Below are 14,182 nucleotides of genomic sequence, written 5' to 3'. Positions count from 1 at the left end.
AAGAGGTGGTGTTCAGATACATACACACTGTGTCGCGCATTGCTGGTCTTTTCAAAGGTGGGAAATAAATGGGTTGTTATCCATCTTAGAATATAAGCAAAACAGACTATTGAAAAATATATCTGACAGATGTGAACTGTAACAACTTAAAAATAATTTCTGATATCACAATCGGTATTTTAAGTAATTTCATATATAATATTAAACCTAATTGTCCTTCCAAAACTAAAATCTTACAGTACTATAGAGGCTTATGTTGCCTAAATTAAACTGTCAGAGAATATTACTTCTTCCTAGTTCCTTACTAGGGATATCTGTTTCATTTCTTAGCCAAAATTTGCTTTAGGGTGTTATCGTCTGAATTTTAGCAAACTGTTTAAACTTGTAGCGTGTTGGTGCCGATATTGATTTACTTGGTTTATACAAATTTCTAGCATGTTCACTATCTCCAACTTGTCATTTGATGTCGGCAGATATTTCCACATACATGTATTATCAAACTTGTCAAGGAATTCAGTCGTGTGCATCCAGAATAGCCTTGAAAGAGGGAAGTGTCCTGTGCATCTCATGACAAACTAGCAAATGTACCTGTGCTTCGCTATGGTATTCTACGTTGTCTACGGATTTCTCCGTAAATCACTGTAAAGGCAGTGAGTAAGATTGTATTAAATTGTATCTACAAATGGACTTCACCATCAGACGCCTCGTTCAGTGTTCTACATGGTTGGTCCTATGACATTATCTCATATCTCCTATATTTCTGGGTTAGATTCAGCTTGTCATTGAATGGGGGTGAAATTTGGTACAGTTTTCACATACTACTTTATTTTTTATACTCATGTGTCACTGGAATCATAAAATTTGGCAAACATATAGCCACTGGTCATGTCAATGTGCATGCCCAATGTAATGATTGCATCTTTCCTAAAAGTGTGCCAAACACTAACATACATGTGTATGAAGTACAAAATTTACTTGAACTCAAGAAATGCAGTTCTATTTAACGTATAAGGGATAGAGATACGACAAAAAGTCATAGGCCCAAAAGTTGTCGATCTCTCCGAATTGAGACGTGATTGTGCTTTTTCTTTTGTGATACAACTAACACTTTGGCCACCAATTATTCCGAAATGAAGGTCTGCACTGTCGTTAAAATTGCATCCATATTCCGATTCCGAAGTTATACATTTGCATAGTTTAGAATATTTCTTCAAAGGAAAGTGTGTCCTGGTTTTGGGATTAGCACTCGCATTCATACTGAGTAATTAAGAAAGAAAGTTATATAGTTAAGAAAGTTGAAATTATTAGAAAATAGGGTTAAAACTCCATACAGCTGGATAGGACAAATATGTAAATACCAAGTGGATGTATTGGAAAATCAAATGGCCCGAAAGTGGTAACAGAGGAGAAATTTAGGTGCAGGGATTCTTAGGTAAACAGAAAAAAAGGATGATTAATGGTGTTATTACTTAAGCTATTCGAGGAAGGTTATAACCTCCAACAATATTCCGCCAATATCCCACAGAATGGCCGATTGACGTGTCTCTTGCTTTCTACCCAAGGAACAACTACGAATTTATAGGAATGATGACGAAAATGGCTATACATTACTTCACTGCTGGCAAGCAGTCAGAGATGTTGCCATGGTAACCTGTAGGTTCGTTGTTGGTCTGTTGGTCACAATACTGAGCATGATACTCGCAGAAAATAGTAGTTTCCTCCATCATTTGAAGAATAACGTAAATTATGAACATGAGATCGGAAGCCATATTTTTGGTCATGCCAGCCCAGGAGGGCAATATAGCAAGTGGAGATGCAATTCTCCCCTAGTACGTCGGCACTGCATTGTGCTTATCACATGTATAGCTTGCAGTGGTGTCGCTAGCAGTGTGCTAGCCGGCCAGTGTCTTGGAAAAGGTGTGGTATCCAACTGATGAGCCCATGCTGCACTCTGGGTGAAACACTGGTAATTTTTGACGATTGAGTTTCCTGAATTTTATTTATTAGAAAAGTTCTTTATAATGAAGAGAGATTTTACGTACAGTCCATTGAGTTTAGAGAAAATCAATGGTATAAGGGAAAATGGAGGAAAACTGTTTTGGTTTTCCTGTAAACCCCCTGTCTATTCAAAGATTTTAAAATGATATGCATATCAAAACCTTCCCCGGGGTGAGTATACACTAAATATGACGTTTGGTCAAGATCTATCTAGCCGTTTCGCGGTGATAGTGGATAGTGAAACGAAGGTTTGTAAGGTTGTATGTCGATATTTTCTGGGGACAAAAGTTATACATTTGCATAGCTTAGAGAATTTCCTCAAAGAAAACAGTGACCTGGTTTCGGGATTAGCACTCGCATACATACAGAGTAATTAAGGAAAAAAATAATACAGTTAAGAAAGTTGAAATTAATAGAAAATAGGATTATAAATGAGGAAAGCCAGATGAGGACTGATATGTAAATACCAAGTGAATGTATTGGAAAATAAATGCCCCTCAATAAATTATGCTGGTATGAGTTATGGATATAAGAGAGCGGTAGCAGAGGAGAAATTTAGGCTCAGGGATTCTTAGGTAAACAGAAAAGAAGATGACTAATTGTGTCATTACTTAAGCTGTTCGTGGATGGTTATAACCTCCAACAATATTCCGCCAATATCCCGCAGAATGGCCGATTGATGCCTTTCTTGCTTTCTAACCAAGGAACAACCACAAATTTACAGGAATGATGACAAAAATGGCTATACATTACTTCTCTGCTGGCAAGCAGTCAGAGATGTTGCCATGGTGACCTGTAGGTTCGTTGCTCTGTTGGTCACTCAATGCAGAGCATGGTACTCGCAGAAAATAGTAATTTTCTCCTTCATTTGAAGAGTAAGGTAAATTATGAATATAACAAAAGTTGTTTATATTGAGGGGTGTTTCACATACAGTCCACAGAATTTACAGAAAATCAATAGTATAAGAGAAAATGGAGGAGAACCGTTCTGGATTTCCTGTAAACCCCCGTCTATTCAAGGATTTTAAAATGATGTGCATATCAAAACCTTCCTCGGGATGAGTATACACTAAATATGATGTTTGGTCAAGATCTATCCAGCCGTTTCACCGTGATGGTAGAAGAGACAAACAAACGGACAGACACAAAAAAATAAAAACCACCGATTCGGTCTTGAGCTAAAATGGATAAATATCTGAAAATTTGTCAAAACAAACAAAATTACTGACGGCAGACCCCTACAATTTGATTTATATAGTTGTCCCATGGATCACATGTAACACATACAGAAAGCTCAGTTACTAGAGATGGTTAGAGGTATTTGGTGCAATGAAAAGTAAAATCACCTATCAAAATCACCCCCTAAAAGTAATATCCATGGCATTTTTAGAATTCACACTAAGATTGGATAAAAGTATTCAGAGCCATTAAAAGTAATATTTCTGATTCCTGTTCATCACAAGGACTTTAAAGGATTTTTGAAATACATATTACTGCAATCTGAATCTTGTTTCTTGGAAAATATTAACAACTGAATACTGAAAGATTAAAGATGACTGAATCAATTACCCTTCATTTTGTCAGGTGCACATAAATGACATGGATATTTTACGAGCCAGCATCGTAGAACGTTCAGACCACATTGCATTTTTCAATAATATCTGTTGCTAGTTCGTGTTGTAGATCATTTTTCAATTTCTGTCACCTACCCTAGTTTGTGGATTTGATCCTCTCCTAGGCAGTCTAAAATCTGCATACAACATGTCATTGTTGGCATGTTTAAAAATATCTGTTGCATTTGAACCTATAATCTCATTGTCTGGGAGTTCATTTTTAGTATCGATCCTCAGAATCACCTATAAACGCATAGGATCATTTCTATTGTGTTCATTCTTCCTCACTATTAACCGTCTTTCACTCTGTATTATTTGGACATTTGTATGCCTATTAAATGATGAAACATGAACATGACAGTAACTTGAAGCATCTTACTCAACAGATAGATCAACCAGCCCTACGAAGTATTTTTTAGTTTCGACGAATGAAATTGGTTGACCGTGATTGTTTATGTTTTGCTGGTTCAGAGTTGTAATTGTGTGTATTTTTTGGTTGAATTATGAACACAACAACTTGATCTTGCTCTCAGTTTAGTTTAGAATTTATTTAGTTTCTTTGGTATATCTTGTGTTCGCTGTAGTTTATGAACCATAAGTATACATCTTCTTATTCTTTTGCTGCATATACTTGCATCATTCTTCTCTCGTAATGGCTGGACCATGTTCAGGGACAAAATATTCCAATGTCCTTGAATATCCGGATGATTTAGACTGTAATAGTGACATTAATTGTTGTAAGTGATTCAAATTATGTGAGAAAGAAGACTTTCAGCACAATATGGTGACAATATTTTGTCACATTGAAGTGTTAAGCAGTGGATTGGACAGTTCAAAAGGGGTCACACTAGACTGAAGGATGAGGAAAGATCCGAGCATCCATCTGCAGCCGTAACTGATGCCAATATTAAACAAGTGTGAGATATGATCCGGAATAACAGATGAATGACTGTTCTATGAATTTCTGTTCCTGGTTCACCTTCAGAACACAAAAAAATGGATTACAGAATGCTGTTCTTCCTTGGTGCAAACAGAGAGTGGCGTGGCCATTTTTACATCGCTACAGCGTAAGTTTTACTGATCTGATAATGCTGAAGTCTACCACAGACATGTACAATGGTGCTATGTAGTGGCTGGTGAGCACAAAATTCCATAGAGCCAACCTAAAGACAATTGGAGCAAAATTGCTGATACTTACTGACTTGCCCTTGTATTTCTCACAATCATACTTTTTTTCAGTTTTCCATTTCAAAGGATGCATGATCCTTAGAGGAATATATGTTTATCAATTCAAAGCTATTATTTGGTTCTTCAGTAATATGATATTTTATACAAAGATGTGAAATTGGCTGAGTTGGATCTTACCACACTTTACGAAATTGTATATCACGGTAATGGATGCTCTGATATAAACAACATTTAAGACTGAATTTCCTTTCCCTGTGAAAAGTTTTCACTTAACTCCAGCTAATTAGCATGGAAGAATTGGAACAAAAGTTTGTTCATTATTGCTAAGTTCATATCTGCCCTTGGAGGTTCATCACAAGGTAGGAGCAAATGTGGACATTTCTTATATCTAAAGCACAAACAAGAGTACTTCATTGCTGTGTTTAAGTACTAAATAGACTTTTGTTGAAATATATATCAAATGTTTGGTGTCTTTATCATCCCTATAGAATTCTTTCTTTTGCTCAGAAATTGTGGTCTTGTTTCTATTTTAGTGTGGAGAATGTAGCTGTATTGTCAGTGCACACCAAAGAACGGCCGTACTCCTGTGATCTATGCAACCGGGCATTTGCTGGGCGAGCTAATCTCCGAAATCATATACTAATTCACTATTATGTAAGGCCATACCTTTGTGATCGATGCGGTAAAATGTTTGCTCAGAAAAGTCATCTTGTAGTTCATATGCGAATTCATACTGGAGTAAGGCCATACTCTTGTGAGAAGTGCAACAAGACGTTTAGCGAGAAAAGCTACCTTGTCAGCCACGTACGGACGCATACTGGAGAAAGGCCTTACCGGTGTAACCGATGTAACGGTTCGTTTGGGGAACATCATGCTCTTCGAAAGCATATGCTACTTCATTTAGGAGTGAAACCGTATAAGTGTGAATGGTGCAGTAAAACGTTTGCTCAAAAAGGGGGTCTTAAAACACACATGCGAATACACACTGGAGAGAAACCGTATCAATGTAAAGAGTGCAATGAGACATTCAATAATAAAAGTGCTCTTAATACTCACGTACGTAATCATACCGGAGTTAGGCCATACTGCTGTGATCTATGCAACAGTACGTTTACCAGGAAGTTTGGTCTCCGAAACCATATGCTGCTTCATGCTGGAGACAAACCGCATAAATGTGACCGATGCTACAAGTCGTTTACTCTGAAATGTGCTCTTAAAGTACACATGCGAATTCACACGGGAGATAGACCGTATTAATGTAGTGAATGCAATAAGGCGTTCAGACAGAAAAGTGTTCTTGAAACCCACATGCGAATGCACACTGCGGTATCACCATACTCCTGTTGTAAATGCAGTATGACGTTTACTGCGGAATATTCCCTTCGAAAGCATTTGCGAACTCACTCGGGAGCAAACGAGAGAAATTCCGCTCCGAGCATAGTAATGGTGTGTTAGGTCAGCGTATTCCGTGTGCACACATGGTAACAGTGTGGACAAAAACCATATCGCTGTGACGATTATAACGAAAAGTCTACTCAGAAAGAACACTTTGAACTTACATGTTAACAAACTTGTATGTAAACTCTGAAGCAGTTTATGTTCTGGTTCAATAATTTAATAAAATTAAATACATCGATTGTCATTGAAAGTGCATTGAAGTAGTTACGCAATTTATAATCTATTGTGTAAATAATGGCTGCAGCCCTGTGTTTGCAAGTATTGGAGTACTAATACTATTCCAGTCTAAGTGATATACGAGGATTGGGGTGAAGGTCATGGCAACTGTTTTATTTTCTTGAAGATATGTGAGCAGATCACAAATGTATATGTGTCTTGTGGAAGCTCTACAGGCATAGTGTGTTTGCAGAACAACAGATAGCTCTGTGATAGCTGGTAGTAACACAGCGAGGGCTGTGATATCAGTCAGTTGGTGAGTGTCATGCAAGATGGAAGTAACCCGTGTTAAGCAGCGCGCTTACATCAAAATAGCCATTCTCCGAGGGAGAAATGCAATGGAATTTCACAGTGAATTAGTGGCAGCCCTTGGGAATGATGCCCTACAACACCATACAGTAGCACGGTGGGTTAGGAAAGTTGCAGCATAGTGGTGTGTCAACCAGTGATGAGCAACGTCAGTCCTCGGAGTGGCGAATCGCTGGATCACCAAAGAGGCAGAAAGTCCGTCAGAAACCTTCCCCAGTCAAATTGATGGTGAGCGTCGCGTATGACGTCAGGGGTGTCATTGTTTGCCACTTTGTTCTACGTGGCAGCGCAGCGACCGCACAGTACTGCAGGGACTTCCTGGTGCGACGGGTACGACGTGGCGTTCGGGAGAAACGTCCGGGTCTTGTGGACAGTGCAATAATCTTGCACGTCAATGCAAAACCACGATAAGTAGAGTGTGTAGGGCAGTTTCTGCAACGTTGGGGATGGGAAGAATTGGAGCACTCATCGTATTCTCCCGACATTTTGCCCTGTGACTTTGGTCTCATTCGAATGTTTGAGGAACCACTACGTGGTAGGTGGTTTGCAACATGAGAGGACGTTGCTAATGCTGTGCGCCAACAGGTGACCCGATTCACATATGGTGCGGCAAATGCTGAGGCATAAGGTATTCAGCGCCTCCTACATCATTGACAGGGTGTGGTGTTGGTAGCAGGGGACTACTTTGAGGGTCTTTAGGCCCAGGTTTTTCATGTCAACTTTATGTGTACTGTGTTGTCATTATTTTGCACTGTGAAGGCCGTATTGCCCTGTATACTACAGTAATAAATTAGTGTGTTACAATATTTCAGTGCTATTCATTGTGCACACATGCAGTTAACACCTTGTCCTTTCATCTGTATGCCACATTTTCCAACTGGACTCTTATCTTCAAGAAAAAATAGTTGCCATGACTTTTGCCCCAACCCTCGTAGATGCAAGTCATCATGCAGGTTGAAGTGGTGCATGTCAAGGGATGAGTATTATGAATTTGATGCTTTTGTGTATCTAGTGCTACTACAGGAGCCATGCAGTGACAGGAGGACTTGCCTTTCACACATGGAAGTACCTATTTCAAGCTGGTCTGCATTTTCTGATGTTGAATTTAAGGGAGAAATCCTGGATATTATATTAAGGGTACTGCCGCAACATGTTGCACATGGAACATTTAAAGCGAAAGCAATGATATGTTTCTATTTTCCCATTACCTACAAATCAGATTTGCTGCTATATTTGACGGTACCTCCTTTGACTGGATGCCAGAAATAAGTCTTGGATTGTACTCTTGTTTGTTCTATATAGGGCAATACACTGTCATGTGAAGTCTATTCCGTCATTAGGGCTAACAGGAAATTTTTGGCTTGAGGAAGAATGTCATGAACTCAGACATCAGATCCAATTTCAATGGCACAATTATTGCTTTCGAGAATCTCGACTGGAATGAGATTAAATGGAACTTTAATCCACCAACAGCTGTTTTAGGGAAGTTGTGGGGAGCAACTTCTTTGCCATGCAAGATAGCTCCTGAGAAGAAATTTAGGATGAGTTACCCTCACATGTGAAGAACATGAGACTCTGTTGCATGAGCGTGAAGCCACCATAAACTGCCAACCTCTCACATACACTGACGACAGTGGCATATATTGAGATTAAGACATGGGCTACCACTAGCCTGATGTTACCTCTTTTTGATGGTTGGTTTCGTGAACGTCAAGCCTTAAGCGTTTTGAGCTGCAGCCAGTAGCCAACGGAGAAGCCTGTTGTGTTTGTCAAGGCTGCTTTACAGGCTACTGCCTTGGCCTCTGCTACTGCCAATGCTCAACCGCTGATCAGTGGAGATGGTAGCCTAGGGTTTAACAAATGAAAGTCCGGCTTTGTGGCTAAATGCATAGAATGATTGGCTTTGGTCTGATGCCGCCGGTCCACTTTCCAGAATCAACCCCTCATACTGTTAATTCTCCTGGGTCAGAGACTGGGTGTTTATTACATCTTTGTCATTCATTTTATCCCCATTAGGTCAACACCAAGCCTATATAGATGCCATGCCCCATTATGATTATTATTATGAATATTATTATTATTTTACAGTGGTCGTATCCATCTTTCGCTGGTTAATTAGCTTCCTCGGGAGATCAGTGGTGGTGCCCGACCTATGATCATGGGTTTGATTCCAACCAACAAAAGAAAACACTAATCCTGAAAGATGGCATTTCATTTGACCAGATCTACCAATAAAAATAAAACTATATTGCTTCTTTAACAGCAGCCCTGCAGTCTCTTCCTACAAGGATGTAGGAGTAAACAGGAGTGAGGACTTCCCACAATCTCTTTTCTGTATCGTTAAGTCAGAAGTATGAGGTGAGGAAGTATATGCGATGAGTAACGCATGGTTGATCGTTAGCAGTGGCGATCTGACGGACTGAAGCCTAGCACACCTATTCTCTGCCGGTCCCCGCTCCTATCCGATATCCAGCAGCATGCCGCGTGTGGAGAGGGGCGAGAGTCTGGGGTGCAATATCAGTCTCCAATGCCTTGCTCTCAGAAATATGTGCGACGTTTTTTCTCACTGCTTTCAAGTTTTGTAAATGTAATGATGTTTCAGACGCTTACATTGCAATGTGCTTTAGAGTTCCATCATTCTCAATTGAGATTCGGGCTTCACTAATAGCCTTGGTAGCCCTCAGTATACACCATTGACTGACGGTAATATAGTCTATGTGAAGCCTCAGTCCCCATGTTGTTTCATACAAGGCATTCCCCTAATTGGATTTTCAGATTTGGACATCATTGGGGGAAAGAGCTTAAATAGAATGGCAACATATTTACATTCATTAGTATTTCACTTTTGGCACAGATTTTGCATTGAATACCAGGCACTCCTAATTCACAGTAGACAGAGAATTAATCAACACTTGCTGTTAGTGGATGTTGATATTACCAAAGGACTTGTACTCAGGTAAGTGTAGATAAGGTGAAGACAAACGCTGGAGGGAAGGATCAGACCAGTGCCATGGCTGTACCCCTCAGAAGTGGCTCCTTCTGCAGATAATACTCTCCCTAGGGAAACAGCTGGTAGATATCAGTTTGAGGACTCTATTCTGGAGAAGGGTTTCTGTACATCTGCGAAGACATTATTAGTAGTTCTGTAAGGAATGTTACAGTGCCCAAAAGAATATAATTGTGATATCACCGAATATGAAGGCATATTGCAATTTTGTGTTCATAAAAATGTTCAAGGTGAGTGTGTGTTGTTTGTAATAGAACTTCTTTGTGTTCAGCAATTTACTTTATTCCAGACTTCAAATTAGCAGAGTGCATTTTGTTAAAATAATAGTGTGATAAAACTGAGAAGTAATGATGTACTTTAATCATTCACATTTTTGTGTGGATTTTCGTTGTTACAGTACATTATGATCTCTCAAGGGGAGAATCTGTCTGTTGATGGTTGAGCCAATGGAAGAAGGTTCATGCCTGTTAAGAGCCTGTAGGTAGAGAAAAGCTTTTATTGATAGAGGGAGAGAAATAATTCCATCAAACTGTTAAAAATTGGTTCTTAATGGGAAGTAGGTGATTTAGGAACATAGGAATTAGAAAAGCCCGCATCCTGTAAGCTGTGATGATAAATGTTATGTAACCTTTAGTTGCATGTGTAGTTGGAATTACACTGATATGTGAGAGGTATCTTAAAGACCCTGTTCTGAAAGGGATCCATTATCAAACACACCAATATGGATTTTCAAATTTCCAACATAGAAACTATGAAATACATGAATAATAATTATTAACTCTAAAAGAGCAATAAGGGATACATTAGTCATATAACCTATGAATTTTTATAGATACCAATATCATGAATTGCACACAGTTCTGTTTAATAATATGTAACTTTATTGCTATTTTATTTACATTTCTTAATAAATTCTACTCATTCACATAAATGTGCTCCTTTATTGAAGAGTTCTAGATACATCACACTTCCATTTAATTATAGCCTCATTTCCAGTTCTCAAACATAAGTTATTCAGGAAAGATTCTTCACAAACAATTATGCTATGTTCACTGCACATATTTTTTGAACACTTGCAGCATGTTTGGGACTCCTTTCTATCCATTCTGTGAGGACACATGAAGCAACAAGTCCTTGGTTACTTACCTGCACTGGCACCATAGACTTCCATAAAACTCCATAGTGAGTCATGTCATTCAGCACAGTATGCTGTAGTTGAATATTGTTGACTCCATTATTTCCATGCAGATGTATTTCTTTCAGAGGGATCCTCCTGTGAATGTTCACAATGTGATAATCATGATACTGATTACTAAACAAGCAAAAGGGATTGTTAGCAATGACATCCATGACATTGCCCCATAAAGTGTCTTGACTGTCTTGTGTGCTTTCTGCTTAAAATAATCAACACCTGAATTAGTCTCAATCTAAATTAAGTTCATAACTGATTTCTTCTTGGGGTCAACTTTATCAATAGTTTCATCATGGTACATTGAGTTGAGCAGGATAAAAATTGTGTTCTTCTTTGGGACATGAGATACAATTTTTACTGACTAGTTTATGGTAACGAACTTGGGGAATAACAAGAATGGTCACATGTGTGGCCTAAGCTTCAGTAAATACTGATGCAGCAACAACAAGAAGCATTTCTGAAATGAAACTGCACCCACATACAGTTGCAGCCACATTGAGCGTTGCAGTTGTTTTTACTTTCAGAAATGTGTTACTATCGGAAAGGGGTATTGAAGTGAGCACGCCAATATTCTAAGCATTGGAGACAAGCTGGGCATTGTTTATATGTTCACTTTCCCCAGTGAAATGGCACCCTCCTGACAGCGCCTGTCTGACTCAGTATAGCTGCCTACGATCAACTCATGATGATGTTTGGTGGCCTCCGGAGAAGTCAGGGAGACATGCGTGTCTGGGTGTATGATGAATGATGTTGAGGTGGGGAGAAGTTGAAAAGTGCTTTTTGGGACGTAGCTTACTCCTATTGAATAAAACCAATAAGGCATCTGCTTAAGGCTTAATATTTCCATCCAACAGACGAATCTCCATCAGCAGCGACATATGCCCTCACTCCAAATGAATACTGCGGATTAAATGGAGGATTTCGGCGGAATCTAGTCAATAAATTGTAAAACAACACCTCTCCGATCTTGCTCGCCAATATTTTGGCGATTTAACAACCATGCCCACCTGAAAATTCTACCTCTGGGAAGTGCAAAATAGATTTAAGCCTGTGAAAATATTCTTAAATGTTCACAAGAACATGTTTTGTTTCTCGAGCTATAATCTCGAGAAACCGCTGTAATCAGTAGGTATTAAATAGATATTACCTATATAAGGGCAAGTTTCTAAAGGCAATGCCAGCTTCCATAGTAGGTAGAATCACATCTTGCAGGTACTTGGTCCTTGCCCAGTACATTCCTCTCAATAAGACTGGTTATGTAGCTGTTAAGTCGCTGGGTGTTCGGCCGTCCTTTCCATCATCCCCTGTAGAAGAAGGCCATTGAAACATGTTCACGATATTCCCCGCCTGTCGTAAAAGGCGACTCAAGGGGGGACCTGGGATTTCATTTTGGGAGCGTGGCTTGGTGGCTATGGGAGGTCTACCTAAGTCTTACTTGTGTCAGTCTCCTCGTGTCCGACCTCTCCTGATCAGCTTGTGTTCTTTTCCGAACCTGACGGTTTTAGGTTCATGACCCCTCAGGAGTCATTCTTGGACCTTTCTTTCTTTTCATGATATCTTCATTTTCGGATGCATCGGGCCTCTTCCAGTTTCCCTCTGATTAGTGTTAATAGAGGATGGCTGCCCAGCTGTTCTTCACCTTCATCATCGTGTGTGCCTCTTTGACTTTTTTTATTTCGTTCAAGGCTCTCTCATTGGATTTCTTCCCGTCCAGCTCATACTCGTGATATTCTTTGAGCTGTCACATATCTTGTACTAAGCAACCAGGACTCACAAACAGTCAGCAGCACTCAGAGGACTTTCTGACTTCAATGTCCATGTGTTGACTTGCCAGGAATTTTTTCTTCGGACAACATGACGCTTTTCTTGACCCTGTGTTCTCTTGTATGATAGCACTCGCAAGAAATGGAATTTCTGAGACCTGTTCTACATTGATCTTCTCAGGATTCATATTTGTACAAACAAGAATTTTCTTCAGACTGTTAGGCTGAATGAAGAGAACAGATATGAAGATTGTCTACCTTGGAGCGAAAAAGTCCACACCTTCCTGACAATACCGAAGTCGCTTAGCGCAAACTGGAGACCGTTAAGAAACTACAAGCTGAACGACATTATAAGAGGTATGATGACGTCTTACGAGGTTGGAAGAGGCAAGAAATTATTGAGAGGGTAACCGAAGAAGAGTTAGAGAATGGCGGACACTATTTACCACATCGACTTGTCTTGAAAGGGAACACCACCGCCAAGGTATGACTTGTTTCTGACGTCTCTGCAAAGCCCCGTCTCTAAATGATCGTATTGAGAAAGGCAAAATCTTATACAGTTGATTCCTAGTTCATTACTGAAGTTCAAGGAAAATGATACTGGAGTGATTGCAGACATAGAAAAGGATTTCTTCAAATAAGCGTCCATACTAGAGACTGTGATATTTGAGATTTCTTTCGTGGGATAAGGAAAGTACAGCAAAGATGAAAGTGTTTTGTCACAATAGAGTTGTTTTCGGTCTTGCATGTTCTCCCTTGTCATCAATACTGGAATTCCATTTGAATGAGATGAAGAGAGGGGAAGTTGATAATTCCTACTTGACTCCGGCAATAGAAAGGCTGAGGGAATGTTTCTATGTAGATAATTGTACTACAGGTGTCAGCAATGAAACTGAATTCAGTTCATTCATGAGAGGGGCAACTGTTATTATGGAGAAGGCATCTTTCAGTCTGCAAGGGCGGGAGTATTCTCACGGCAAAACAACTGAAAACCTGTCACATATGTTAGGAATCATTTGGAATAAAGAAAATAATACTACTGAGTTAAATATGATAGATGTCAATCATTTCAAGACTAACCTAATAACAAAGAGGACAATAATAAGAGCTGCTCATAGAGTATTTGATCCTATTGGTTTCCCACGCGCTGTATCTCTCTGCCTTAAATTATTTCAACAGGAACGTTGGACCCCTGAGCTGGACTGGGACGCTGAAGTCGATGAATCATCGAAACTGTGATCAGTTCTCAGCCATTTACTTACCTGTCCAATGATGGAAGTGGCGAAAATCCCTGCAGTGTTTCTGCAAGAGGTCAAGGAGGTCAGAATGCCCGATATCGACGTGATGGAAATATATAATTTAAGGCTTTAAGTTTGAGATTTAGGAATTAATATCTTTGAAAACTAATTCATAAGAATCGCCCTACAAAATGTCAGGA

The sequence above is a fragment of the Anabrus simplex genome, chromosome 5 (assembly GCF_040414725.1).
Source record: "Anabrus simplex isolate iqAnaSimp1 chromosome 5, ASM4041472v1, whole genome shotgun sequence".
Taxonomy (NCBI): Eukaryota; Metazoa; Arthropoda; class Insecta; order Orthoptera; family Tettigoniidae; genus Anabrus; species Anabrus simplex.
The sequence above is the reverse complement of the archived record's forward strand: the minus strand, read 5'-3'. Positions refer to the sequence as shown.